The sequence below is a fragment of the Salmo salar genome, chromosome 09, assembly GCF_965601325.2.
Source record: "Salmo salar chromosome 09, fSalSal1, whole genome shotgun sequence".
Lineage (NCBI taxonomy): Eukaryota > Metazoa > Chordata > Actinopteri > Salmoniformes > Salmonidae > Salmo > Salmo salar.
This window is the reverse complement of record NC_138299.1, coordinates 28,600,714-28,627,256: the sequence shown is the minus strand read 5'-3', so window position 1 is coordinate 28,627,256 and position 26,543 is coordinate 28,600,714. Positions and strand designations below refer to the sequence as shown.

Below are 26,543 nucleotides of genomic sequence, written 5' to 3'. Positions count from 1 at the left end.
AACGTCAGCCTCGAAACCTTAATGACTTGGAGAAGATCTGCAAAGAGGAGTGGGACAAAATCCCTCCTGAGATGTGTGCAAACCTGGTGGCCAACTACAAGAAATGTCTGACCTCTGTGATTGCCAACAAGGGTTTTGCCACCAAGTACTAAGTCATGTTTTGCAGAGGGGTCAAATACTTATTTCCCTCATTAAAATGCAAATAATTGTATAATATTTTTGACATTCGTTTTTCTGGATTTTTTTGTTGTTATTCTGTCTCTCACTGTTCAAATAAACCTACCATTCAAATTATAGACTGATAATTTCTTTGTCAGTGGGCAAACGTACAAAATCAGCAGGGGATCAAATACATTTTTCTCTCACTGTATATAGTCTACCGCACATTACACACGACAGAAAACATAAAAGCCCATAGATGTAGCTATGCTCTCCTGGGTAAATAAATTAAACTTGCTCCAGTAGGCTAATCTTTTTGAACTGACTGTATTACTGTCCTTTATTGTATTATACTGTATTATATGGACTGGAATTACACCCCTCATTCAAACCATGAAGCTGGGAAAGAACGTGATGCTAGTGCAGGACATGCGGCCTACAAAGTTACATTTATAGACTTCCGAATTTGAGTTTAAATGAAATAAGTTTAGTTGTCCTCATGTTCATCATTGTAATGACATGCTTGAATAATATAAGACTAGAATAAGATGCAGACAGCTGTCATTTTTCTTCACAGAGATTGAATGGTTATGGGTCTGAACAAATAACTGCTATAGCCTACCGCCATCGAGTTCTCTTTCAAACTCCCTGTGAGTTCATTTGGCTGCTGCATTTAACATGCTGCATTTAACATGCTGCATTTAACATGCTGCATTTAACATGCTGCATTTAACATGCTGCATTTAACATGCTGCATTTAACATGCTGCATTTAACATGCTGCATTTAACATGCTGCATTTAACATGCTGCATTTAACATGCTGCATTTAACATGCTGCATTTAACATGCTGCATTTAACATGCTGCATTTAACATGCTGCATTTAACATGCTGCATTTAACATGCTGCATTTAACATGCTGCATTTAACATGCTGCATTTAACATGCTGCAAACAAGAGCTTGCATCCCTCTTCGAATGGTCTATTAGTATAAGAAACAACAATAATGTAGAGCATGCTATTCTAGTATTTCTTTTCATGGGACTACAAGAGCTAAGGAAAGTTATTTAAGGAGAGAGGCCAGCGGAGCGCAAGTGCGTATTGCGCAAGAGACAGAGGCTATAAGTTAGAGGCTTATGCATAACCCATCATTCATTAGCTAAATATAAGACTAATACTGCATTGAATGTATTACCTGAAAGAGGTAGGCTAGGACATCTATCTACACATCAAGTGTACAAAACATTAAGGAAACCTGCTCTTTCCATGACAGACTGACAAGGTGAATCCAGGTGAAAGCTATGATCCCTTATTGTGTCACTTGTTAACCTGTCTCCTCCCCTTCATCTACATTGATTGAAGTGGATTTAAATAAGGATTTTTAAGCCTTGAGACATGGATTGTATGAGTATGCCATTCTCAGGGTGAATGAGCAAGACATGATTTAAGTGCCTTTGAACGGGGTATGGTAGTAGGTGTCAAGAATTGCACCGCTGCTGGGTTTTTCCATGCTCAACAGTTTCCCGTGTGTATCAAGAATGGTCCACAACCCAAAGGACATCCAGGCAACTTGACACAACTGTGGGAAGCATTGGAGTCAATATGGGCCAGCATCCCTGTGGAACGCTTTCGACACCTTGTAGAGTCCATGTCCTGACGAATTGAGGCTGTTCTGAGGGCAAAAGGAGGAGGGGTGCAACTCAATATTAGGAAGGTGATCCTAATGTTTAATGTGCTCAGTATGTGTGTATATATATATATATACACACATATATACATACATACAGATACACATATATATATATGTATGTATATATATATGTATGTGTATATATGTATGTGTGTGTATATATATCTATATACAGTGCCTTGCAAAAGTATTCGGCCCCCTTGAACTTTTCGACCTTTTGCCACATTTCAGGCTTCAAACATAGAGATATAAAACTGAAAAATTGGGCGTGCAAAATTATTCAGCCCCCTTAAGTTAATACTTTGTAGCGCCACCTTTTGCTGCGATTACAGCTGTAAGTCACTTGGGGTATGTCTCTATCAGTTTTGCACATCGAGAGACTGACATTTTTGCCCATTCCTCCTTGCAAAACAGCTCGAGCCCAGTGAGGTTGGATGGAGAGCGTTTGTGAACAGCAGTTTTTAGTTCTTTCCACAGATTCTCGATTGGATTCAGGTCTGGACTTTGACTTGGCCATTCTAACACCTGGATATGTTTATTTGTGAACCATTCAATTATAGATTTTGCTTTATGTTTTGGATCATTGTCTTGTTGGAAGACAAATCTCCGTCCCAGTCTCAGGTCTTTTGCAGACTCCATCAGGTTTTCTTCCAGAATGGTCCTGTATTTGGCTCCATCCATCTTCCCATCAATTTTAACCATCTTCCCTGCCCCTGCTGAAGAAAAGCAGGCCCAAACCATGACGCTGCCACCACCATGTTTGACAGTGGGGATGGTGTGTTCAGGGTGATGAGCTGTGTTGCTTTTACGCCAAACATAACGTTTTGCATTGTTGCCAAAAAGTTCGATTTTGGTTTCATCTGACCATAGCACCTTTTTCCACATATTTGGTGTGTCTCCCAGGTGGCTAGTGGCAAACTTTAAACAACACTTTTTATGGATATCTTTGAGAAATGGCTTTCTTCTTGTCACTCTTCCATAAAGGCCAGATTTGTGCAGTATACGACTGATTGTTGTCCTATGGACAGAGTCTCCCACCTCAACTGTAGATCTCTGCAGTTCATCCAGAGTGATCATGGGCCTCTTGGCTGCATCTCTGATCAGTCTTCTCCTTGTATGAGCTGAAAGTTTAGAGGGATGGCCAGGTCTTCGTAGATTTGCAGTGGTCTGATACTCCTTCCATTTCAATATTATCGCTTGCACAGTGCTCCTTGGGATTTTTAAAGCTTGGGAAATCTTTTTGTATCCAAATCCGGCTTTAAACTTCTCCACAACAGTATCTCGGACCTGCCTGGTGTGTTCCTTGTTCTTCATGATGCTCTCTGCGCTTTAAACGGACCTCTGAGACTATCACAGAGCAGGTGCATTTATACGGAGACTTGATTACACACAGGTGGATTCTATTTATCATCATTAGTCATTTAGGTCAACATTGGATCATTCAGAGATCCTCACTGAACTTCTGGAGAGAGTTTGCTGCACTGAAAGGAAAGGGGCTGAATAATTTTGCACGGACAATTTTTCGTTTTTTTATTTGTTAAAAAAGTTTGAAATATCCAATAAATTTCGTTCCACTTCATAATTGTGTCCCACTTGTTGTTGATTCTTCACAAAAAATTACAGTTTTATATCTTTATGTTTGAAGCCTGAAATGTGGCAAAAGGTCAAAAAGTTCAAGGGGGCCGAATACTTTCGCAAGGCACTGTATATATATATATATATATATATATATATATATATATATATATATATATATATATATATATATATATATATATATATATACACACACGTATACACACATACATATATATATATATATATATATATACACACACGTATACACACATATTCACATACATACATATATATGTATGTGTATATATATATATATATGTGTGTGTGTGTGTGTGTGTGTGTGTGTGTGTGTACGGTTGAAGTCAGAAGTTTACATACACCTTAGCCAAATACATTTAAACTCAGTTTTTCACAATTCCTGAAATTTAATCCTAGTAAAAATTCCCTGTCTTAGGTCAGTTAGGATCACCACTTTATTTTAAGAATGTGAAATGTCAGAATAATAGTAGAGAGTGATTTATTTCAGCTTTTATTTCTTTCATCACATTCCCAGTGGGTCAGAAGTTTACATACACTCAATTAGTATTTGGTAGCACTGCCATTCAATTCTTTAACTTGGGTCAAACGTTTCGGGTAGCCTTCCACAAGCTTCCCACAATAAGTTGGGTGAATTTTGGCCCATTCCTCCTGACAGAGCTAGTGTAACTGAGTCAGGTTTGTAGGCCTCCTTGCTCGCGCATGCTTTTTCAGTTCTGCCCACAAATTTTCTATAGGATTGAGGTCAGGGCTTTGTGATGGCCACTCCAATACCTTGACTTTGTTGTCCTTAAGCCATTTTGCCACAACTTTGGAAGTATACTCAGGGTCATTGTCCATTTGGAAGACCCATTTGCGACCAAGCTTTAACTTCCTGACTGATGTCTTGAGATGTTGCTTCAATATATCCACATAATTTCTCTTCCTCATGATGCCATCTATTTTGTGAAGTGCACCAGTACCTCCTGCAGCAAAGCAACCCCACAACATGATGCTGCTACCCCCGTGCTTCACGGTTGGGATGGTGTTCTTGGGCTTGCAAGCCTCCCCCTTTTTCCTCCAAACATAACGATGGTCATTATGGCCAAACAGTTTCATCAGACCAGAGGACATTTCTCCAAAAAGTACAATTTTTGTCCCCATGTGCAGTTGCAAACCGTAGTCTGGCTTTTTTATGGCGGTTTTGGAGCAGTGGCTTCTTCCTTGCTGAGCGGCCTTTCAGGTTATGTCGATATAGGAATAATTTTACTGTGGAAATAGATACTTTTGATCCTGTTTCCTCCAGCATCTTCACAAGGTCCTTTGCTGTTGTTCTGGGATTGATTTGCACTTTTCGCACATAAGTACGTTCATCTCTAGGAGACAGAATGCGTCTCCTTCCTGAGCGGTATGACGGTTACGTGGTCCCATGGTGTTTATACTTGCGTACTATTTATACTTGCCAAAACTATAGTTTGTTAACAAGAAACTTGTGGAGTGGTTGAAAAACGAGTTTTAATGACTCCAACCTAAGTGTATGTAAACTTCCGATTTCAAGTGTGTGTGTGTGTGTGTGTGTGTGTGTGTGTGTGCGTGTGTACTGAACCAAAATATCAACACTTTTCATGTTGAATTTATACTAAAGGTAAAATACACTGCATTTCAAACAGTCAGTTATAATCTTATGATTTCAGGGCTTGTGAATTATACCTAAGCTAAATATGTCTTCCACAACCAAAATAGTTTAACCTGCTTTTTTTTGCAGTAATCACTGATCTGGATTTCACGTCTGTCTATGAAAATGCCCTTTTTGTTACAAATTTAACCATAACCATGCATAATGCACATGCACTAATAATGACTAACTTCTTGTAGCAGGCATTATAGAACATTAACACAGGTCTCAAACAATCTCTCAAGCACAAGTACTAGTGAGTAGCCAGCTACTCGAGTGGGCTCCCGCGTGGTGCAGCGGTCTAAGGCACTGCATCTCAGTGCTAGAGGCATCACTACAGACCCTGGTTCGATTCCAGGCTGCATCACAACTGGCTGTAATTAGGAGTCCCATAGGGCGGTGCACAATTGGCCCTGCGTCGTTAGGGTTTGGCCTGGGTAGGCTGTCATTGTAAATAAAAATGTGTTCTTAACTGACTTGCCTAGTTTAAATAAATAAAATATCTTAATATTTATGTTTAGCCAACTTGGATCTATTTGCTAGCTTGCAAGGTAGAACAGTTGATTTGTTATGAACACACCCGTCTGTCTGTCTCAAACTGTTTGAACAGCATGCTAGCCTGTCAACTTTGTTCAGATGTTTAAATCAAGTTCAATGCCTTATATAACTGTTTTATGCATTTGAAATATCGAGCTAAAACATAAATTCAAATTAGCTAAATATATCATCCAGTCCTACTTTTGTATGTGATGTAAATGTGTTTGTCTTTGAGTGAGAATGCATGTGTGCGGCATACCAAAAAGAGCCAGACCTGTAACATCCAGGGGGGCTGTCTGCTGCTGTCCTCTCTCTCCCCCCGCTGCAGGTGATGTCTCACTGGGAAGAGTACATGTCCAAGGTCAGGTCTAAGCAGGGTGGAGGCAGAGGCCGTGTCCACACACTTCCCCTTCCACAAGTACTTCTCCAACGCCCCTCAGCCTGTGTTCCACGGTTGCTCCTACGAAGAAGACATCTACTTTGCTGAGGGCTGCTACCAACACATCAAGAAGATATTTACCCAGCTGGAGGCAGGCCACACACACACACACACACACACACACACACACACACACACATCACATGTTTACCTAGCTAAAGGGACATACACAACACACCATGAAGTTCCTTACTCTGTCAGAGATAAACATGTCACAAACAAACAAGCTCTTGAACAAACACACACATACCATATTCATCCCAGTCAGAGGTAATTATGTCACACACACACCATTATGTCACACACACACCATGTCAGCAGTTCGGATGTTCCTCATGGGTCATTAGCCATCTTTGTGTGTGTGTGTGTGTGTGTGTGGTGAAGTGGAGTTGAACACACGTGAGTTGTGGAACGTTGAACACACGTGATTCTCTTTCCACAACTGATGCCATGACAGATCTGCCCAGGCTCACATGTGATTGTTTCGATTCTGACCCTCTCTCCCACTCCTACTGGAGAAGTAGCCACTGTGACATCGCACTGAATCATATTTCAACAGTTTTTATTTTTGTGTTTCTGTTGTGATATTAGGAGTTTGTAATATGATGGGGATATAGTGAAATTCTTCCTTTTCATTCTTTTCCACCCTCTTTATTAATTCTCTCTTTCACTCACTCACTCACTCACTCACTCACTCACTCACTCATTCCCTCTGTTTGAGTGTGTTCTGTGAGACATTGGTTGGAATTACATGATGATTTGGTGACATGTCACCCCGTGCCCCCTCCTCCCCTGACCCCATTTGCCGTGACACAGGACCTGCTGTCTGTCTCCCCAGATGCGGATGGAAGGTTATAGGGCCTTTCACTCACCCTGCATTCCCTACACATACAGTGCACACACACACACACACCAGGGTTTCCATTAGGAAAATGTGGCGCCGGACATTTGACCCGCATCATTTTAATTTACCGGACATTTGAGAAATTTACCGGACCCATATGCATTGGGTAAGTAACCTGATCTGGGTGTCCACCCACCGAGCTCAGAATGACAGAAATCACATTTAGATTATGCTAATTCATATTCAAAGAACGTGCAAGTCGATGGTACAAGGATATACGGTCCTTCTTACCGAATTCTGATGCCCACTTTGAAGAAGTTAGAATAACTGTCCACATGTACTTTTCCTCAGCCAACATGACTAGTAATGAACAGCAAAATCACTAGTCTGTCAATCTACTATCCCCCATAGCAGAAAAGTTTACCTATTCTATTAGTCAGGAAGTTGAGAAAGAAATAGCCTATTCCAAACAAACTCTGGGGAAGTTGTGGTACGTAGATCCCAAATTCATACAAGTAGTAAGCCTAGTCCACATACATTTTTTTTTAAAAGCTATGAGTCTGATGCAACAGATCAGAACGGTTTGCTGAAAATGTTGATAAACTATTATTTCTTTACATTATAAGTACCGCAATGTGCACAAGGCAGTAGGCTATGCAGAACGTTCGTTCCATAATGCAATTGGCGGAAAAACACCGTTATCAAAAGCACACCGCACATGCGAGTGGTTTCATGTGACAAATAGGAAAATATCCATTGGAAATTTTGTAAGACCCGAGTGGCGCAGCGGTCTAAGGCACTGCATCACAGTGCTTGAGACCTCACTACAGACCCAGGCTGTGTCACAAACGGCCGTGACCGGTAGTCCCATAGGGCGGCTCACAATTGGCCCAGCCTCGTCCGGGTTAGGCGAGGGTTTGGCCGGGGGACTTCAAATAAAATGTTATTGGTCACATACACATATTTAGCATATGTTATTGCGGGAATAGCGAAATGCTTGTTGCAAAGTTGCTTAGGAGCTAGAAGCAGAGCTGCTGTATCTGTCGGCGACATCTTACATACTTGGCTCTTTGTGCTCTAGCGACTCCTTGTGGCAGGCAGTGTTTCCTCCAACACATTGGTGTGGCTGGCCTCCGGGTTAAGTGGGCGGGTGTTAAGGAGCGCGGTTTGGCAGGTCATGTTTTGGAAAACGCATGACTCGACCTTCGCCTTGATGGGTGCTGAGTTCTTAACTTGAAATATGAAATATCCTTGTTCATGTTATCATATCAGAACTGAGGGTATGGAAATCTACTGAGTGAGAAAGTTTACATTCTGTCAGAACATGTTATTGTTAGATATCAGCTATCCTATGGAGAGGAGAAGGGCCACAGTCTGGTTCAAGTCAATAGGACAGCCGTGAGTTGGGGAGGTGTGAGATAAAGTGAGAAAGAACAGGCATCACTGAAGTCCTGTCTAGAACAGAGATGTATTGGCTGTCCAGATGTGTAAGGAGGAGACTCAGCATTAGGAGGAAGGTATAAATATATGTGCTTGTGTAAATATGTCTTTGTCTTTGCAGCTTTTTGACACAGTGGGTGAATAAACTTGGTTTGAGCTTTTTGTAGTCGTCCGTTCGTTTTTTACTCTCTTTATTAAGAACCTGACAGCCTCTCCCAGGCCCGTTGGGGAGTTGTAGCGATGAGACAAGATCGTAATTGGATATGACGAAATTGGGGAGAAAAAAGGGGTCACTTTTTTTTGAAAGACGGGAAATCTAATATGCAACATCTAGCATGGGTTGCTAATATGACTAGGATTGTGCCTTTGGCTACTGGACAATGAAATATTTTTTATATAAAATAGTTGCCTCCTAGGCTGTGGTCTGATTTTGGCTAGGCTACTTTGAAGCAAGGTAAGACATGCTTCATAATATTTAGTAAACGTTCAGGTTTCAAACAATTAAGTAAATCAAGTCAAATGTTATTTGTCACATACACATGGTTAGCAGATGTTACTGCGAGTGTAGCGAAATACTTGTGCTTCTAGTTCCGACAGTGCAGTAATATCTAACAAGTAATCTAACGATTCCCCAACAACTACCTAATACACACAAATCTAAAGGGGTGAATGAGAATATGTACATGTAAGTATATGGATGAGCGATGGCCGAGCGGCAGGCATAGGCATGGTGCAATAGATGGTTTAAAATACAGTATATACATGTGACATGTGTAATGTAAGATATGTAAACATTATTAAAGTGGCATTATTTAGAGTGCATTGTTAAAAGTGACAATGTGATCCATTTATTAAAGTGGCCAGTGATTGGGTCTCAATGTAGGCAGCAGCCTCTCTGAGTTAGTGATTGCTGTTTAGCAGTCTGATGGCCTGTTTTTTAGTCTCTCGGTCCCAGCATTGATGCACCTGTACTGACCTTGCCTTCTGGAAGGTAACGGTGTGACAGGCAGTGGCTCGAGTGGTTGATGTCCTTGATGAACGTTTTGGCCTTCCTGTGACATCAGGTGCTGTAGGTGTCATGGAGGGCAGATAGTTTGTCGCCGGTGATGCGTTGTGCAGACACTTTACTGTGTTCCGTCAGCTCAGCCTCGCCCATTATGGTGCTGCAGAGATATGTCTGTCTCCCCCCGCTCAGAGATGTTAGACTCTCCCTCTAGAATCACAGGAGAAGGAAAGTGATCCGCCTCGGTGTCTGTTGCCTACAAGGAGTGTTTAAAGATAAAGGTTGTGTTTATGAGATGCCTTCTAAGCAGACGATGCCATCATACGCACGAGCCCACGCATACACACACACACACACACACACACACACACACACACACACACACACACACACACACACACACACACACACACGGTCAGTTTCCCTGAATGAACTCAGCATGTACAGACATCTACCGCTTGGATTGCTCGACATCCATCCCTATGCCGTTTATCCTATTTTCTTTCCTCCATTCTTTCTCTCCTTTCAGTCTGATTGAATCTGCCCAGCGAGGGAAGAAATCCGGCTTCATTTCACCCTTCAACAGCTGAGGAACCACATGCATTGAAACTAGAGCTAATTAATATTGCATGTTTTGATTGGGTTTAATATTAATGTTCAAATAGTAAAGCATCTAATATGAATATTCTCTAGTGCACTCAAAGGCTCTGCTTTTCCTTTCAGGAAAACACCCCCAATCGTGCTTTTCCTATTCAGACCAGGCCTTGGAAGGGAATCTGTTGTGAAGTGCTTGGCTGCTCATTAAGCTTCTATTGAACACTAACCCATACCCTTTAAATTCTCACCCAGCCTGCCTCTGAGGCACCCACTCGGGCCTTATTGCTTATTATACTACTCTTCACTTTTACGTCCAAGGATGGTTGTCTTCCATCATGTATCATCTAATGACGAACGTTTGCTCACTGTGGTGCAGCCCTTAGAACCAGTTTTCACTATCTGTCCATGCTGACAATTTAACCTCTAAACCTAACACATGTGAGCCAGACCTCTGAGCAGTCGTCTTAGTAGTGTGTGTGTGTGTGTGTGTGGGTGGTCCCGTCCCCCAATCAGGAGTTCTGTGCCTTTGAGCTGTTGATGAACGGACTGGACCGCTCCAAGTACCTGCTGGTGTAGGAGGTGGGGCCTCTAAAATGTTATTTAAAATGCAGATACGCCCCCTGCCACCCCCACTAACTCCCTTTTTGATCCAGAAAGAATCCTGTACATAAAGATCAGACACGCAGTACTCGAGTCAGAGGCAACTCGACACTTACACTTCTTTTCTTCTGTTTTCAGTATGACAACATCCTGATGGAGGACGCAGCTTAGATCCTGGAGATTGAGTCCTTCATCCCTCTCCTGCTACAGGTAAATTACTACAGCCAGACCTGAAAACCCACCAGAGCTAAACCCCTTTATTCAGGTCTAAAGCCCATCTTCAGGTCTATCCCTGAAAAGAGAATTCCCTGTCACTCAGGATTAATAGGTCCATCCAGTCTTTATAGAGCCCCACAGTGGAGGTGTCGTAATAGCCATAAAACCTTACGGTCAAAGGGAAATGGTTCCATTCAGTTTTCCCATGGGGGATATTAGAAACACTTAAAATAAGGGCTGTGTTTTTTGTAGGCTTACTCTGGCGTGACGTTTTGATAACCTTGTAAATCTCTCTCGGACAAGGGGACGTTTACCAATATACAGTGCATTCGCAAAGTATTCAGACCCTTTGACTTTTTCCACATTTTGTTCCAGCCTTATTCTAAAATGGATGGAATTGTTTTTTTCCCCTCATCAATCGACACACAATACCCCATATTGACAAAGCAAAAACAGTTTTTTAGAAATGTTTGAAAATGTATAAAAAATAAGAAACTGAAATATTACATTTACATAAGTATTCAGACCCTTTACTCAGTACTTTGTTGAAGCACCTTTGGCAACGATTACAGCCTAGAGTCTTCCTGGGTATGACGCTACAAGCTTGGCAACCTTGTATCTGGGGTGTTTCTCCCATTCGTCTCTGCAGTACCTCTCATTCTCTGTCCGTTCTCTGTTGGATGGGGAGCGTCGCTGCACAGCTTTTTTCAGGTCTCTCCAGAGATGTTAGATTGGCTTCAAGTCCGGATCTGGCTTGGCCACTCAAGGACATTCAGAGACTTGTCCTGAAGCCACTCCTGCGTTGTCTTGGCTGTGTGCTTAGGGTCATTGTCCTGTTGGAAGGTGCTCCTTTGACCTAGTCTGAGCGCTCTGGAGCAAGTTTTCATCAAGGATCTCTCCGTTCAGCTTTCCCTTGATCCTGACTAGTCTCCCAGTCGCTGCCGCTGAAAAACATCCCCACAGCATGATGCTGCCACCACCATGCTTCACCGTAGGGATGGTGCCAGGTTTCTTCCAGATGTGACGCTTGGCATTCAGGCCAAATAGTTAAATATTGGTTTCATCAAACCAGAGAATCTTGTTTCTCATGGTGTGGGAGTCCTTTAGGTGCCTTTTGGCAAACTCCAAGCGGGCTGTCGTGCATTTTACTGAGCAGTGGCTTACGTCTGGCCACTACCATAAAGGCCTGATTGGTGGAGTGCTGCGGAGATGGATGTCCTTCTGGAAGGTTCTCCCATCTCCACAGAGGAACTCTGGAGCTCCGTCAGAGTGACCATCGGGTTCTTGGTCGTCTCCCTGACCAAAGCCCTCGTCCCCTGATTTCTCAGATTGGCCGGGCAGCCAGCTCTAGGAAGAGTCTTGGTGGTTCCAAACTTCCTCCATTTAAGAATGATGGAAGCCACTGTGTTCTTGGGGACCTTCAATGCTGAAGACAGTTTTTGGTACTCTTCCCCTGGTCTGTTCCTCAACACAATCCTGTCTCGGAGCTCTATGGACAATTTCTCTGACCTCATGGCTTGGTTTTTGCTCTGACATGCACTGTCAACTGTGGGACCTTATATAGACAAGTGTGTGCCTTTCCAATTCATGTCCAATCAATGGAATTTACCACAGGTGGACTCCAATCAAGTTGTAGAAACATCTCAAGGATGATCAATAGAAACAGAATGCACCTGAGCTCAATTGCGAGTGTCATAGCAAGGGGTCTGAATACTTATAAGGTATTTCTGTTTGTTATTTTTAATACATTTGTCATTATGGGGTATTGTGTGTAGACTGATGAGGAACATTTTTATTTAATCCATTTTAGAACAAGGCTGGAACGGAACAAAATGTGGATAAAGGGAAGGGGTCTGAATACTTTCGAATGCACTGTATTCTGCTCTATTTATGCTCAGATTCGTAAATGCTAATTGGCATCAAAAGTAGACATGAAAAACTACAAATCCCTTCAAACTCCTGCACATCAGCTCTAGCTGATACCTTTGCTAACAGGTATTGTGTCCATTTTAAACTTGCACAAGACAGTTCACAGAATTGTCCATGTTTCCGGCACCGACAGAGATAGCCGCCTCGCTTCGTGTTCTCAGGAAACTATGCAGTATTTAGTTTTGTAATGTATTATTTCTTACATTGTTACACCAGGAAATCTTACGTTTTATTACATACAGCTGGGAGGAACTACTGGATATAAGAGCAACGTCAACTTACCAACATTACGACCAGGAATACGAATTTCCCAAAGCAGATCCTCTGTTTGGTCCACCACCCAGGACAATGGAACGGAACCCAGTTGGCGACCCAAAACAACGGCGCCGCAGGAGGGGCAGAAGAAGCGGTCTTCTGGTCAGGCTCCGTAGATGGGCACATCGCCAACATCCAGTCTCTTGACAACAAGTTGGATGAAATTCGAGCAAAGGTTGCCTTCCAGAGAGACATCAGAGATTGTGACGTTCTTTGTTTCACGGGAACATGGCTCACTCGAGACATTCTATCGGAGTCGGTACAGCCAGCTGGTTTCTTCACGCATCGCGCCAACAGAAACAAACATCTCTCTGGTAAGAAGAAGGGCGGGGGGTATGCCTTATGATTAACGAGACGTGGTGTGATCATAACAGCATACAGGAACTCAAGTCCTTTTGCTCACCTGATCTAGAATCCCTTACAATCAGATGTCGACCGCATTATCTACCAAGAGAATTATCTTCGATTATAATCACAGCCGTATATATCCCCTCCAAGCAGACACATTGATGGCCCTGAATGAACTTCATTGGACTCTATGTAAACTGGAAACCACATATCCTGAGGCTGCATTCATTGTAGCTGGGGATTTTAACAAGGCAAATCTGAAAAAAAAGCTACCTAAATTTTAACAACATATCGAATGTGCTACCCGGGCGGAAAAAATCCTGGACCATTGTTACTCTAACTTCCGCGACGCATACAAAGCCCTGCCCGGCCCGGCCCTCCTTTCGGGAAAATCTGACCACGAATCTATTTTGTTGCTACCAGCCTATAGACAAACTAAAACAGGAAACGCCCGGGGCTCAGGTCTGTTCAACACTGGTCCGACCAATCAGATTCCACGCTTCAAGATTGCTTCGATCACGTGAACTGGGATATGTTCCACATAGCGTCGGACAATAACATTGATGAATACGCTGATTCGGTGAGCGAGTTAATTAGCAAGTGCATCGGTGATGTTGTACCCACAGCAACTATTAAAACCTTCCCCAACCAGAAACCGTGGATTGATGGCAGCGTTCGTGCAAAACTGAAAGCGCGAACCACTGCTTTTAATCAGGGCAAGGTGACCGGAAACATGACCGAATACAAACAGTGTAGCTATTCCCTCCGCAAGGCAATCAAACAAGCTAGGCGTATAGAGACAAAGTATAGAGACAAAGTAGAGTCGCAATTCAACGGCTCAGACATGAGAGGTATGTGGCAGGGTCTAAAGTCAATCACGGACTACAAAAAGAAAACCAGCCCCATCGCGGACCACGATGTCCTGCTCCCAGACAAACTAAACAACTTCTTTGCTCGCTTTGAGGACAATACAGTGCCAATGACACAGTCCGCTACCAAAACCTGCGGGCTCTCCTTCACCGCAGCAAATGTGAGTAAAGCATTTAAACGTGTTAACCCTCGCAAGGCTGCCAGCCCAGACGGCATCCCTAGCCGCATCCTCAGAGCATGCGCAGACCAGCTGGCTGGTGTGTTTACGGACACATTCAATCAATCTTTATCACAGTCTTCTGTTCCCACATGCTTCAAGAGGGCCACCATTGTTTCAGTTCCAAAGAAAGCTAAGGCAACTGAGCAAAATGACTATCGCCTGTAGCACTCACTTCTGTCATCACAAAGTCCTTTTAGAGAATAGTCAAGGACCATATCACCTCCACCCTACCTGACACCCTAGACCCACTCCAATTGGCTTGCCGCCCCAATAGGTCCACAGACAACGCAATCACACTGCACACTGCCCTGACCCATCTGGGAAAGAGGAATACCTATGTAAGAATGCTGTTCATCGACTACAGCTCATCATTTAACCTGTTTGGGATAGGGGGCAGTATTTTCAAGGCAGGATAAAAAAACGTACCCGATTTAACCTGCTTACTACTCCTGCCCAGAAACTAGAATATGCATATAATTAGTAGATTTGGATAGAAAACACTCTAAAGTTTCTAAAACTGTTTGAATGGTGTATGTGAGTATAAAATAACTCATATGGCAGGCAAAAACCTGACAAGATTCCATACAGGAAGTGCCCTGTCTGACAATTTGTTCTCCTTCTGTGGCATCTCTATCAAAATACAGCATCTCTGCTGTAATGTGACAAATTCTAAGGCTTCCATTGGCTCTCAAAAGGCGCCAGAAAGTGGAATGACGTCTCTGCAGTCTCTGGGCAAAGTACAGCAGCAGAGTTTGTAAGTGGTCAGCCTGGGGACAATGAGACTCAGATGCGCATTCACGAGACTTCTCAATTTTTTTCTTTCAGCCTTTGAATGAATACAACGTTGCCCGGTTGGAATATTATTGCTATTTTATGAGAAAAATAGCATAAAAATTGATTTTAAACAGCGTTTGACATGCTTCGAAGTACGGTAATGGAATATTTTGAATTTTTTTGTCACGAAATACGCTCCCGCGTCACCCTTCGGATAGTGACCTCAACGCACGAAAAAATTGGAGCTATTTCAATATAACTATGGATTATTTTGAACCAAAACAACATTTGTTGTTGAAGTAGAAGTCCTGGGACTGCATTCTGACGAAGAACAGCAAAGGTAATCCAATTTTTCTTATAGTAATTCTGAGTTTAGTGAGCACCAAACTTGGTGGGTGTCAAATTAGCTCGGCCATCACAGGCTAGCTATCTACACAGAGTATTGCAAAATGTGCTTTCGCCGAAAAGCTATTTTAAAATCTGACACCGCAATTGCATAAAGGAGTTCTGTATCTATAATTCTTAAAATAATTGTTATCTTTTTTTGTCAACGTTTATCGTGAGTAATTTAGTAAATTCACCGGAAGTTTTCGGTGGGTATGCTAGTTCTGAACATCACATGCTAATGTAAAAAGCTGTTTTTTGATATAAATATGAACTTGATTGAACAAAACATGCATGTATTGTATAACATAATGTCCTAGGAGTGTCATCTGATGAAGATCATCAAAGGTTAGTGCTGCATTTAGCTGTGGTTTTGGTTTTTGTGACATATATGCTTGCTTTGAAAATGGCTGTGTGATCATTTTTGGCAGGGCACTCTCCTGACATAATCTAATGTTTTTCTTTCGCTGTAAAGCCTTTTTGAAATTGGACAATGTGGTTAGATTTACAAGAGTCTTGTCTTTAAAATGGTGTAAAATAGTCAAATGTTTGAGAAATTGAAGTTATTTTTGCATTTTTGAGGTATTTGTATTTCGCGCCACGCTCTACCATTGGATATTGGTGTCCCTAACACCATAGTACCCTCCAAACTCGTCATTAAGCTCGAGACCCGGGTCTCGACCCCTCCCTGTGCAACTGCGTCCTGGACTTCCTGACGGGCCACCCCCAGGTGGTGAGGGTAGGAAACAACATCTCCACCCCGCTGATCCTCAACACTGGGGCCCCACAAGGGTGTGTTCTCAGCCCTCTCCTGTACTCCCTGTTCACCCATGACTGCGTGGCCATGCACGCCTCCAACTCAATCATCAAGTTTGTAGACGACACTACAGTGATAGGCTTGATTACCAACAATAACGAGATGGCCGACAGGGAGGAGGTGAGGGCCTTTGGAGTGTGGTGTCAGGAAAATAACCTCACACTCAACGTCAACAAAAGAAAGGAGATGATCGTGGACTTCAGGAAACAGCAGATGGAGCACCCCCCTATCCACATCGATGGGACAGTGGTGGAGAAGGTGGAAAGATTTAAGTTCCTCGGCGTACACATCACGGACAAACTGAAATGGTCCACCCACACAGACAGCGTGGTGAAGAAGACACAACAGCGCCTCTTCAACCTCAGGAGGCTGAAGTAATTCGGCTTGTCACCAAAAACACTCCCAAACTTTTACAGATGCACAATCGAGATGCATCCTGTCGGGCTGTATCACCGCCTGGTACGGCAACTGCTCCGCTCACAGTGGGCAAACTACCTGCTCTCCAGGACACCTACACCACCCAATGTCACAGGAAGGCCAAAAAGATCATCAAGGACACAACCACCCGAGCCACTGCCTGTTCACCCCGCTATCATCCAGAAGGCGAGGTCAGTACAGGTGCATCAAAGCTGGGACCGAGAGACTGAAAAACAGCTTCTATCTCAAGGCCATCAGACTGTTAAAACCTCTTACATCTAGACGTTCCGCTAGCGGAACACCTGCTCCAATAGCCAATGATGGGCATGGCGCGAATTACAAATTCCTCAAAAATACAAAAACTTCAATTTTTCAAACATTTGACTATTTTACACCATTTTTAAAGACAAGACTCTCCTTTATCTAACCACACTGTCCGATTTCAAAAAGGCTTTACAACGAAAGCAAAACATTAGATTATGTCAGCAGAGTACCCAGCCAGAAATAATCAGACACCCATTTTTCAAGCTAGCATATAATGTCACATAAATCCAAACCACAGCTAAATGCAGCACTAACCTTTGATGATCTTCATCAGATGACACCCCTAGGACATTATGTTATACAATACATGCATGTTTTGTTCAATCAAGTTCATATTTATATCAAAAACCAGCTTTTTACATTAGCATGTGACGTTCAGAACTAGCATAATTTACTAAATTACTCACGATAAACGTTCACAAAAAAAAATAACAATTATTTTAAACATTATAGATACAGAACTCCTCTATGCACTCGCTATGTCCGATTTTAAAATAGCTTTTCGGTGAAAGCACATTTTGCAATATTCTCAGTAGATAGCCCGGCATCACAGGGCTAGCTATTTAGACACCCAGCAAGTTTAGCACTCACCAAAGTCAGATTTACTATAAGAAAAATGTTATTACCTTTGCTGTTCTTCGTCAGAATGCACTCCCAGGACTTCTACTTCAATAACAAATGTTGGTTTGGTCCCAAATAATCCATAGTTATATCCAAATAGCGGCGTTTTGTTCGTGCGTTCAAGACACTATCCGAATGGTAAAGAAGGGTGACGAGCACGACGCATTTCGTGACAAAAAAATTCTAAATATTCCATTACCGTACTTCGAAGCATGTCAACCGCTGTTTAAAATCAATTTTTATGCAATTTTTCTCGTAAAAAAGCGATAATATTCCGACCGGGAATCTGCGTTTAGGTAAAAAGACGAAAGAAAATAAAGCATGGGGTCGACTCGTGCACGCGCCTAAGCCCATTGTCCTCTGATCGGCCACTTACCAAAGGCGATAATGTGTTTCAGCCAGGGGCTGCCTCGATATCATTCAGCTTTTTCCCGGGTTCTGAGAGCCTATGGGAGCCGTAGGAAGTGACACGTTACAGCAAAGATCCTCAGTCTTCAATAAAAAGAGCCAAGATGAACAAGAACTTGTCAGACAGGTCACTTCCTGTATGGAATATTCTCAGGTTTTTGCCTGCCATATGAGTTCTGTTATACTCACAGACACCATTCAAACAGTTTTAGAAACTTTAGGGTGTTTTCTATCCAAAGCCAATAATTATATGCATATTCTAGTTTCTGGGCAGGAGTAATTATCAGATTAAATCGGGTACGTTTTTTATCCGGCCGTGAAAATACTGCCCCCTAGCCATAACAGGTTAAACAGCCATCACTAACATTGAGTGGCTGCTGCCAACATACTGACTCAATTTCTAGCCACTTTAGTAATTAAAAATTGCATGTAATAAATGTATCGCTAGTCACTTTAAACAATGCCACTTTATATAATGTTTACATACCCTACACTACTCATCTCATATGTATATACTGTACTCTATACCATCTACTGCATCTTGCCTATGCCGTTCGGCCATCGCTCATCCATATGTTTTTATGTACATATTCTTATTCATTCCTTTACACTTGTGTGTATAAGGTAGTTGTTGTGAAATTGTTAGATTACTTGTTAGATATTAATGCATGGTCGGAACTAGAAGCACAAGCATTTCGCTACATTCGCATTAACATCTGCTAGCCATGTGTATGTGACAAATACAATTTTATTTGATTAAAGAATTTTTGCCTATTTATAGAAACTACTACTAAAGGACATTATTACATTTAGCTAACATTAGATAGTTAATCCAGAGATTCTTACCTTTGCCTCGCTTCGGCAGTCTTGTCCAGATCATCATGGCATTTGTAGTTATTTTTGATAGCCACATTAGCAGCTATTTAGCATTTCATTTTTGGGGGGTTAATACAGGCAAATATATTGATCAGTCACCTTTTCCTAGAGATTTACACGGTTATCAAAACATCAGGCCAGGGTAAGCCTGCACAAAACACAGCCCTTATTTTATGTGTTTCTAAAATCCCGTATGGGAAAAATTAATGGGGGAAAAAAGATTGGCACCATTTCCCTGTTTGACATCTATGTTTTTTGGCTATTATGACTCATACTGGGGTACTCTATGGGACTGTCAATGCTGGGGCCTAATATCCTCAGATAACACAAGGGTCTGTTTAGAGGAGACCATTAAGCCACATCAACCTGGCCAATGACCTCTTAGTCTCCTCTCGCTCTAACCAATGCTAACATCCAGCCCATGATGCCTTCTGTTGTAGTATCCGCAACGCGTGGTAACGAGAATCCACCTCCCACCCATCCCCCCACCTCTCGTTTTCCTTCCATTGCATCCCTATCGGTGATTGAATCAGGCTTGACTTACAAGCCTTGGTAATATCAGGTTTGTCTGGGGCAAGCCCTCATTAAACTCTCCCTCCTAATCAGCAGCAGCTGAGCTAACTCATCAGTCTCTATCCTACTCTCCTACATTCAGTGTACCAGGCAGATATATAGAGCACAATATTTTTTACATTTTATTTTGTGTAAAAACAGTACCAGTCAAAAGTTTTTGGACACACCTACTGATTCAAGGGTTTTTTCTTTATTTGTACTATTTTCTACATTGTATAATAATAGTGAAGACATCACAACTATGAAATAACACACATGGAATCATGTAGTCACCAAAAAAGTGTGAAACAAGTCAAAATATATTTTATATTTGATTCTTCAAAGTAGCCACCCTTTGCCTTGATGACAGCTTTGCACGCTCATAGTTCACTATTATTCTACAATGTTGCAAATAGTAAAAATAAAGAAATACCTTGGAATGAGTAGGTGTGTCTAAACTGCTGACTGGTACTGTATATATTTTACTTGTTTAAGGACTTTATTGTAAAGGTAGACATACACAAGTGGACTTGGTTTCTGATCATTGTCTCAGTCATATAATTTATACACATAATAGGTCATCTTTTCCTTTCTAATCACACCCAGAAAATACCATTTGGCATTGTCGTGCATTTTATATTACCATGTTCAACCAGGAAGCAGGTTGGGTAGTCAAGATAGTACGGGTCTGCCAATGACTGTCAGGATATGTTAATTGTTCAATAAGCATAATTAACATATCCTCAAGAATATTAGCCAAATATACTGAATAATGACTAGGCAGGGGTGCAGCCATTGGTGGTACTGGGAGGGCATAGCCCCACCCACTGGGGAGCCAGACCCAGCCAATCAGAATGAGTTTTTCCCCACAAAAGGGCTTTATTACAGACAGAAATACTCCTCAGTTTCATCAACTGTCTGGGTAGCTAGTCTCAGAAAATCCCGCAGGTGAAGAAGCCAGATGTGGAGGTTCTGGGCTGGCGTGGTTACACCTGTTCTGTGGTTGTGAGGCCGGTTGGACGTACTCTCAAATTCTCTTGAAGGCGGCTTATGGTAGAGAATTTTTTATTTTTTTATCTGGCATTAGCTCAGGTAGAAATTCCTGCAGTCAGCATGCTAATTGCACGTTCCCTCAAAATTTGAGATATCTGTGGCATTGTGTTGTGTGACAAAACTGCACATTTTAGTGGCCTTTTATTGTCCCCAGCACAAGGTGCACCTGTGTAATGACCGTGATGTTTAATCAGCTTCTTGAGATGCCACACTTGATAGATGGATGGATTATCTTGGCAAAGGAGAAATCAATTTCTGGGATCTTTTATTTCAGCTCATGAAACATGGGACCAACACTTTATATGTTGTGTTGAAATTGTTGTTCAGTATATATATATATATATATGTCATCAACCAATAGAATAGATTGAGGTTTGAAGGTCTCTCTGATAAGCATTCTGAGTAGGAGCCGCCCTGACAACATGCAGTGCATTGCTAACCGAATGCTACTGTATATCCAAAGCAATCAGGCAAAGGTGGGATATAAATAATACATGTAAAAAGCTATAATATAATTTGCTAGTAAGTGTGCAAAACAGCATCAGTTCGGGTTTGTCACATAATAGAATGATAACATATATATATATATATATATCATTAAATTGATGGATATACACCACATGACCAAAAGTATGTGGACCTGCTTGGTCGAACATCTCATTCCAAAATCATGACCATTAATATGGAGTTGGTCCCCCATTTGCTGCTATAACAGCCTCCAATCTTCTGGGAAGGCTTTCCACTAGATGATGGAACATTGCTGCGGGAACTTGCTTCCATTCAGCCACAAGCATTAGTGAAGTAGGGCGAGTAGGCTTGGCTCGCAGTCGCCATTTAAATTCATCCCAAAGGTGTTCAATGGGGTTGAGGTCAGGGCTCTGTGCAGGCCAGTCAAGTTCTTCCACACCGGTCTCGACAAACTATTTCTGTATGGGCCTCGCTTTGTCCACGGGGACATTGTCAGTGCCACGTTCAAAGTCACTGTGCTCTTCACTAAGGCTATTCTACTGCCAATGTTTGTTTATGGAGCTTGCATGGGGGTGTGCTCGATTTTGTACACCTGTCAGCAATGGGTGTGGCTGAAATAGCTGAATCCACACATTTTAAGGGTTGTCCACATACATACTTGTGTGTATATATATAGTGTGTCTTCATGTAACCCTCTTCATATTGTCCAATCCAATGAGCCAAACCACTAAAGCAGATGTAAAAGATGCAGAAGGAATGCTCTATTTGAGGAGGATGTTTTTCACTAGTGGTACAACACAGTATAGGGCTACATGACTGAATAAATAGCAGACCTAGTAGTACTTGGCTACTGTAGAACACACAGGATGACTGACTACAAACCAACTGAAAGGAAATGACAGTGGCTAATGGTTTGGGGATCCATCTAACTGACAGAACTGAGGGCTATGTTATGTATGTTGTTGCTTTAGATTAGATTCATCCCTTTCCTTTGAGACATCCCTTAAGGGTTGTTTGGCTGGAAATACATCTGGCCAAATTCTTCTATTCCGTCAAATATTAAATATGACGACTTCACTAAACAGGTTAGCTAGATACTTATGCCTCTAGCTCCAGGCCCAGTCCCAGTTTGTGGCCACCGGTGTTGATGCTCTTGCCATCGACCAGTGCAGACAGGGTGAGTTTCATACCTGGCCGCAGTGTCTGGGTGTAGCTAACTCCTACCAACCTGGCATTGGTAACTTTAGCGGATATGAGGCACTGGAGTCCAGCTGGTACTTGGCAGCGATGCCAAAGCAGATGCTGCCTGCTGTCCAGACAAGGTTCACAGCTGTCTCCAGCTTGTCATTCACCTTCTGGTAGATGGACTCTCCAAACTCTGTGCCATCGTTAACATTGGTGTGTAGCTGTAAGTCTCATGTCTTGTAGCTGACAGCAAAGTTGCTCTGGGTCATTTTGGACTTGGCTGTGTCGAAGGTCATCTGGTAGCCAGCCAGCCATCCCTCGTACCTGGCCACCGCTGCCCCATGCATGGCCGGGCCGGCAAAGTCAGTCTACATCCACTCCCAGGTTGACGTATTCACACTTATAGGCAGTCTTCACCTTCCCACTCTTCTTACCAGAATTTGGTGAGAATTGGGTGTTGAACGTAAGTTACGGTCCTTTGGTTGCCTGATCTTCAGTGGTGATCTCAGTCCCCAGAGTGTGGTCTGTGGTCCACTTCTCTTTAAACGTCAGACCGTATTCACCCCATTTGTCTCCAGGTTGCCATTGACTTTTCTAGTGTCAGTGTTGGACGAGCCAGAGGTTTTGAATTCTACTCCATTTGAAGACTTGGTCTTGACATCAAGTTTCACCTATCCAAAAGCATATACTTTGTTGAAGATATCCTTTGCAGATATGATGGAGGGACAGACATACTTCTGGAAGTTTTGCAGGAATATTATAACTTTGCTTCAGTTGCTTGGAGCTTTGCATTGGTGCAGATAGTTGTTTCCAGGCTGTATCTGACACCACGACACAGTCCTGTGGTCCAGCTGGAGGGCGATGAAGGAGCGCAGAGTTCGCCACTCAGTTAACAGGCAGAGAGGGGTAAGAATGGAGAGAACGAAAGCAGGTGAAGAACAGATGTGTGAAGAGGTGCCGTGGCGGTGAGGGGTGTTTGCAAGGCAGACCGAATGAATGTTTTCTCTGCTTGTGAAAAGAGAAAGAAAGTAGGGATAAGGAAACATGGAGAGAAGGCGTACAGCTATTCTCCAGGGGTCTGTGCTTTTGTGAGGCAGCAGACAAATGCAAAGAACGTCAGCACCCAACACATGTTCACCTCCAACACACACTAATGCTGCAATATGTCTCCCCATGACCACCAGTCTATGAGCTGTCCTAGTGGAAGGCCTGTACGCTGTGGAAGGGGGCGCTAAACCAAAGCAACACTGACACAGATATTAACTAGCTAATCACCACCGTACAATCAGATCTAACCATACTAAAGAAAGACATGTCCATATTTAAAGATGCACTATGCATAAATCACTCTGCCATTTCCTGGATGCTAAAATTCTAATAATTTGCCTAATTTCAGTTTGTGACAAAACAAGCAAGTGTAGTGTTGAGAATCATTGTACCATCTAAATCGCTGTGAAATATATTTTCCATAACCAAAAGTATTGTATTTTCAGCTGTTTGAAGCTGGTGTACAAAACTGAAAGTAAGACGCAAAAACAAACCACAGGAAGCATAGCAATAGGGCACATAGAACAGATCTACTGCTTGGTCGGGTCGCCCAAAAGTTTACATATTGCTGCTCTAAGCAAACTTTTCTTTTACAATCAAACTTTTTTTTTTTTTATTGGTAATGCATGGGCAGTCATTTTCCCTCAAACACTCTATGGACTCTGTGGAGGAGAACTGAACTGACCTTGAACCTTGACACTGACCTACAGTATTTTTCCTCTCCAGAACCCAGAGGACGGTTACAGCAGGTTGGAAGCGTTGGATCATGATAGGAGACCACCAGCAGCTGCCCCCCGTCATTAAGAACATGGCCTTCCAGAAGTACTTCAACATGGAGCACCCGCTTCGTACACCTGGGTACCCACCGTTGACCTGGATGACCAGGGACGTGCCCGTGCCAGGTGGGTTAGGCGCACTGGGGACATAACAGTGAATATGGTTAAAACAGAAATGCTCAGTACATATTGCATTGCATTGCATTGCTTGCTGTTTGGGGTTTTAGGCTGGGTTTCTTTTTAAGCACCTTGTGACATTTGCTGATGTAAAAAGGGATTTATAAATAAAAACATTTGATTTGATATTTTTTTATTATCTATAATCAAACAAACATGGCTGAACATATACAAAATAATTTTGAAATGTGAAAATACTTTATCATGCTGTTTTTGATCATCCAACATTAGTGCAAAAAATATCAACACAATATTTGGTTAGTGTGTATGACGTCTTTTAATCCTTTTAAAACATAAGATGAGACGAAAATAACTAGTCTGTTAGCCAATTAAAAAACCCTGGCTATGTCCATGATCCAATAGTTGCTAAGTACCAGTTGATACACGTGAATACGGTCATGTCTCCCATGCTAATTGTCTAGTCAGTTGAGTAGTTGAGTGGATAGTCACTTGAGTTTATATTACCTCTGGTGCCCTCTATGTATACTAACTAACATGGACGCTAAGCTAAAGTGGTGAATAGTGGATCTCTTTAATGCTAATACTATGTTGGCTCTCCCTAACCATAGGAATGAATAGTGAATCTTTCTCTTATGCTAATGCTAACATGGTTCTCCATCTCTCCTCCAGTCTGTGTAATCTATATAATTGGCGCTATAAGCAGCTAGGGAACCTGCCCCACGTACAGCTGCTGCCCCAGTTCCAGGCCCCTAACCCTGGCCTGACCTTCGACTTCCAGCTCCTCAACGTGGAGGACTTCAATGGAGTGGGAGATTCAGAGCCCAACCCTTAATAACACACATATACACAGAAACACACACATATAAACAGGAACATACACAGGAACACACGCACAGTACCAGGTTAATAACACACATATACACAGAAACACACACATATAAACAGGAACATACACAGGAACACACGCACAGTACCAACAGGGTTGGGTAGGTTGCTTTCTAAATGTAATTCGTTACAGTTACTAGTTACCTGTCCAAAATTGTAATCAGTAACTTTTGGATTATTCATACTCAGTAATGTAATCTGATTACTTTCAGTTACTTTTAGATTACTTTGCCCTTAACGGGCGTTAGAAGAAGACAAAAATGTATGTTACCAATTGACAGACATCTTTTGCAGGATAAGTCAATGTTAAAGTTTACATAGCTGGCCATATATGGATGTTCAATTTTACTTCATGGGTTTGTTATGTAGGCTTCTTCTAAACCAACACTTTCTACTACATTTAATAATACAATTAAATTATATCTATATCTCCTATCACTATAAGATTCCATATGTGTTATTTCATAGTTTTGATGTCTTCACTATTATTCTACAATGTAGAAAATAGTAAAAATAAATAAAAACCCTCCAATGAGTAGGTGAGTCCAAACTTTTGACTGGTACTGTACACAGCAACACATGCACACGTACACAGCAACACACGCACATGTACACAGCAACACATGCATACATACACAGGAACACACACACAATCATTCCACATACACACTCACTCTGCAGAGTAGCAAAGGATATTGTTCAATGATTCATTCATTTAAACCATAATGGATCCGGGACAAGTCCAGTTGATATATTAATTTCCTAGCGCAACGCTAACACTGGAGCCACTCAGGACAGGCTAGTGATTTGTCCTTTGGACAAGCAGCCAGATTGTCTTTCCTTATAGAGCGGCTCGCTCAGGAGTGTCCTGAAGTTGCTCATTGTTGGTTAAATAAGGACCATGTCTCTCGGTCTGGACATGTTAAATGAGGAGCATGTATCTCTCGTTCTGGACATGTTAAATGAGGAGCTTATAGAGTAGCTTGCGAAAGAATTCACCCCCCTTGGCATTTTTCTAATTTTGTTGCCTTACAACCTGGAATTAAAATATATTTTTTGGGGGGGTTGTATCATTTGATTTACACAACATGCCTACCACTTTGAAGATGCAACATATTTTTTATTGTGAAACAAACAAGAAATAAGACAAAAAAACGGAACTTGAGCATGCATAACTATTCACCCCCCACAAAGTCAATACTTTGTAGAGCCACCATTTGCAGCAATTACAGCTGTAAGTCTCTTGGGGTATGTCTCTATAAGCATGGCACATCGAGCCACTGGGAGTTTTGTCCATTCTACAAGGCAAAACTGCTCCAGCTCCTTCAAGTTGGATGGGTTCT

At 42.1% G+C, this 26,543-nt stretch overlaps 2 pseudogenes across 1 annotated transcript in view; one reads left to right on the top strand and one right to left on the bottom strand.

Annotated features, from left to right (window-relative positions):
- LOC106611104 (RNA helicase aquarius-like) overlaps positions 1–25,651 on the top strand; it is a 56,554-nt pseudogene extending 30,903 nt beyond the window's left edge. Inside the window, exons 13-17 of the transcript XR_014378649.1 lie at positions 5,983–6,184; positions 10,491–10,611; positions 10,693–10,787; positions 24,128–24,303; positions 24,985–25,651. The product of XR_014378649.1 is annotated as an RNA helicase aquarius-like (transcript). The remainder of the gene's footprint in view (positions 1–5,982; positions 6,185–10,490; positions 10,612–10,692; positions 10,788–24,127; positions 24,304–24,984) is intronic.
- Positions 22,264–23,087, bottom strand: LOC106611112 (non-selective voltage-gated ion channel VDAC2 pseudogene; annotated as a pseudogene).
- Positions 25,652–26,543: the final 892 nt, after the last annotated feature.